The sequence below is a fragment of the Abramis brama genome (assembly GCF_963993115.1).
Source record: "Abramis brama genome assembly, chromosome: 14".
Taxonomy (NCBI): Eukaryota; Metazoa; Chordata; class Actinopteri; order Cypriniformes; family Leuciscidae; genus Abramis; species Abramis brama.
The window spans coordinates 37,891,309-37,896,001 of NC_139976.1; the positions used below are offsets into that span (position 1 = coordinate 37,891,309).

Consider the following 4,693-nt stretch of genomic DNA (forward strand, 5'->3'; position numbering starts at 1 on the left):
TGTGAACTACTTCTTTAACTAACTTAAGACTGAGGAAGAAGCCATTTTTAGAAACACGAAGGTTCACTGAAGCTCAGAGAAAGCAGACGCTCATTCTCAGACACACACACACACACACACACACATCTTTCCTCCTCCGGCACTTCAGATTGTCAGACTGTCTCGGCTCCTGCTAGAGAAAGTTATGATGAATCCTTTCCAATTTGACTTTCCTCGGTGTGGAAGTGAGTCGATCAGTGCGTTGTGCAGCAGAACTAAACATTGGCTGTGAAACACATTCAATCTGTGGGGAAAAATTGCTGCTCTTTAGCAAGAGAGAGATTTGAATAAACCATCAACTAATCTAAATACCATCAAACAGTTCCCAGTACCAGATTTTTAGGACAAAATTAATCTCTCCAGAATCAATTTGAGGGTCTAATTCCCTTCCATACCTAATTATTCGTTCTCTTGCATCCACAAAGTGTCTTGCATTACTGTAACTGGAAGGTTTGCTTTACAGTCATAATTCATATGCATTCATCAGTATCTCTCCCCTGTTTCTGAGCTGTGATTCCCAGGGAAAAGGTTTTCCGTCAGCACAATGACATGGAAGGTCCCTGTGGAGGAACGGCACATAAATAGCACCTGATATGTGTATGTGTGTGTGTGTGTGTGTGTGTGTGTGTGTGTGTGTGTGTGTTCATGTTTGGGCCCAAGGGGCATCGGTTTTAATCAGCTGTGAGAAAATGACCCCGACACAGAAACATCGTAAGCTTGAATCCACATTATTTCATCAACAATGGTCGGGAGGAATTGAGTCTGTGGGAAATGAACACGTATTCACACACATTATGTAATAATATAATGAATATTATTACATTGAAATGAATTCTGTGAACGATCATTTAATGAGTTGATGTGATTTTCTTACAGTAATGATGTTTCCTTGCAGGCCGGTCTGTTTATCGACAGTGTGTGAGACTGTCTTGCGACTGTAACACTGGTGATGATGTCACGTGTAGCGAATCGACTCACTCCCAAAATAACAGACAATGTCAGTAACAATGACACCTAAAAAAACACTTATTTTTGAAGTACAAATGTCTTCATTGTGTTATTTTTGGTTTTAGGGTTATACAGTTTTTGCCCATTGCTTACACACTAAAACCGAATGCTTAGACCAAAGCCTCAATACCTAAACTTCTTGTGGCAAACCTTAAACACAGTGTAACCGTAGCTTAAACACGATGGGCTCTATCTCGCACCCAGCGCAATTGACTTTGTCCACCGACGCATGTTTCATTCCTATTTTGCACCCGACGCACAGCGGACTTTTCCCTCCACAGACGCACGTCGGGAATGAACTTGCGCTCCTGGGGGCGGTTCAGCGAAAAGAGGAGGTGTGTTCCGGCGCAAACGTTCCCTGGTGCTATTTTGCAGCTTTAGAAAAAAATTCCACCACAGACCAGGAAAAACCTTGTCTAAAGTCAGTGGTGCGTTATTCAGCTGCTATTTTAAGGGCGCATGCTTGGCCATAATCAATGTAGCGTGTGCACAACGCACATACACTTTGCTTATCTCATCTACACAGAAGCAGCAGTTTTCATTTTTAGAAAACCATACATTATTACAAGGAACAATATTACCACACGAGGGAAATCATTGTTGTGTCCATGAAGATGTGAAAAAATAGGCATAAATCTAGCTTACACATTTACCCAAATTATCATACGCCTGTTTAACCGAAGCTAATTTGGGTGTGTTTCTCCATCCCCAATGTCACTTCTCTGTGTTTTACGGCCCTGACGAGAACGTCGGTCTCCTCGGCTGTGAACCGCTCCTGGCAAATCCGCCGTTATAATAGCAATCCGCCATGGAACAAGCGCGCCTGCTCTTAAAGGGAATGTGAGATGACGCTCTGATTGGTTTATTTCACGTTACGCCCAAACCACACCTATGAGTAATGAAGCTACTTCAGACCAACACATTTTAGATTTGCGTCGAGATCCGCCCACAAAGTTACTTGCGTTTCGCGTTTGATACTTGCGTTTCAGATCGTTAAAATAGGGCACGTTGTCAACTTTGCACTTTGTTTGCAATTCTGTAACACACTTATTGTGAAACACTACACACGTTTTCTTACATTAGACACTTTGTTCAAAAACTAAATCACCCGTTATCATTGGGAAAACACTCAATGCAAAACTCATCTGGCAATTGTAGGCACTTACACACACACCTGAAAACACTTGCACAGAAAACAGAACACCAATCGGTCCGGGCCTCAGGTCAGCCATTTTGAGAACTTTGCACTCATGGAGGCAATGAGAGTCCGAGTAAGAGGAGGACAAAGAGAGAGAGGAGTCGGATGAGGACGAAGACGAGGACCAGTGCGGAGACGTGTATCGGATGACATCAGGACAACTCTGCTCTGGTGGACCATGTGATGTTACAGTTCTGTGTACAGTTTGAAAGAACAGTATGTGAAAAAGGACCTAACCAATGACATCTTGTGGAGGCGTTTTCTACAGAACGACTGGATGACGTCCTCAAGGTGGAAGGGAACAGCTCTTCACTCAACAACAGGAGCTTGCCATCATTGAAATGGTGCGAGAAAATAATGCAATCCGACTTTGTGAGTTGCAACAACGCATAATTGCAAATAGAATTGTATTCAACAATATCAACAGGGCCAGCATTTCTACACTAAGGCCCAATCCCAATTCTACCCCTTCACTTTCCCCTACCCCTCTGTTTTGCGTGTTCCCGTGAAGGGGTAGGGCTGTCTCGATTCTCTTTTGGTTGTAGGGGAAGGGGGTAGGGGTGGTTGTAGGGGAAGGGGGTAGGGGTAGGGGAAGGGGTAGGGGAAGGGGTAGGGGAAGGGGAAGGGGTAGGGGAAGGGGAAGGGGTAGGGGTAGGGGTAGGGGTAGGGGGAAGGGCCAGATAGCCCTTGAAACGAAGATTTTTCGGGACCACACTTCAAACGAAGGGGTATGAGACATGTCCCTGCATACACCGGCTACAGAGGCAACATGACTGCCAATAATCATTTGCTTTATGTCACATTCAATCTTGTGTTCATATTTACGGTCATGTTCTTCAAAAAAACGTTTGCAAAAAAATCGCTGAAGTTCGTTAACGATAGTCCCGCACTGGTGAATGTAATTGCGGCACGGAATTGGCTTATCTTTTACCGTACGTCTGCTATGAACGCATTGTTTTCTTGTGGTTATATGTGAACACGATATAAACGAACAGTGCTTACACAGTTTCGTGCTTTTTGCAACATGATCAACCAGTCTTGTATGTTCTTTATCAAGCAGGGACACCTGAGGAAACCCGGAGGCTCATTCGTTTTCGCGCTGACAACGAGCAACGTTTCCTGAAGTCCAAAAATACTTAGGCGTCAAAGATATCGTCGTCTCCGTTGTTTTCTGCGAACTTCAGAAGAAAAATGCAAAAAAATAGCTGTAACCCACGCAATTGAGATGACTACAGCTGACGACGGAAGTTTGTGATAAACATTGGCGCATCTCCTGTGACGTAGGCGCTAGCGACAACGTATAACGACGTGAAACGATGTAGTAGTGGTGCCCCATTTCTTAGGGGAATATTTTCACCCCTACGCCTTGCCACTCTGTCTAAAGGGGCAAAGGTAAGGGGTAGGCGTATAAAATAGAATTGGGATTGGGAAGTCGCATCCTACAGAAACGTAACTCCAGAATGAAGCAGCTGTACAGGTGTGTAGAGGAACAGTGTCGAGGATCTGCGCCAGGATTATGTGCAGGTGTGTGTCACTTCACTTTACACACTATATATTGTGATGTGGGAATGAGGGTTTATGCTGCCAACTTTTGTCTATACTGGCCCAACCCAGCCCTATCTTGTGTGAAAATATAGACACTGTAGTTACTGTATGTGTTTTCAGTAACACTCTTCAATATTTTCTGTTACAGACAGTTCTGGATTTTGATGCCGCCGATCTGCCACATGATCATCCACATGGACGAGGCGGGCTTCAATCGGGCCGAAACCAGGCGTCAGTAACGTAGTTGGAGAAAGGCTGTTGTAAATGTCCCTGGGCAGCGTGGGGGAAATATCAGCATGTGTCCGGCATCATCACGCCACTCTGGGTCCCTATACACAGGACAGATCATTGCAGTTCAGGACAGGTCTGTTGTCATCGGGGATCATGTTAGTTTCCACCGGGCTGTTCCTGTCCGAGATTGGTTCATCAACCATAACCGTTTCACACTTTTACACCTGCCCCCTTACAGCCCCTCTCTAAATGCAGTCGAGAAGTTATTCTCAGCGTGGCGGAGGAGTATATGATCGGCAACCACACGCCGGCATGACTGTTCTGCCAGCAGTGGAAGAGCCGGCGGAGACACTGAGGTGGGGTCAGTCCCAGGCTGGATTCGGCACACAAGGCGATGTTTCCCGATCCCGATCCCGCGAGGACATCGCCTGATGTTGACGAGGTCTTGTGGGACGAACCGAAGGCGGGATCCATAAGCCCCCCACCACACACACACACACACACACACACACACACACACACACACACACTCAGACACAAACATACACACACACACACTCAGACACAAACATAAACATAAACACACACACACACACACACTCAGACACAAACATAAACACACACACACACACGCACTCAAACAAACACACACACACACACACACTCAGACAC

General features: G+C 45.4%; 1 long non-coding RNA gene across 1 annotated transcript in view; it reads left to right on the forward strand.

Moving 5' to 3' along the window:
* Nucleotides 1-2,985: 2,985 nt before the first annotated feature.
* Nucleotides 2,986-4,693, forward strand: part of LOC311096406 — a 2,471-nt gene continuing 763 nt past the window's right edge. Inside the window, exons 1-3 of the long non-coding RNA XR_014609025.1 lie at nucleotides 2,986-3,769; nucleotides 3,939-4,154; nucleotides 4,260-4,693. The exon at nucleotides 4,260-4,693 is cut by the window's right edge and continues 763 nt beyond it. This is a non-coding gene — a long non-coding RNA (uncharacterized lncRNA). The remainder of the gene's footprint in view (nucleotides 3,770-3,938; nucleotides 4,155-4,259) is intronic.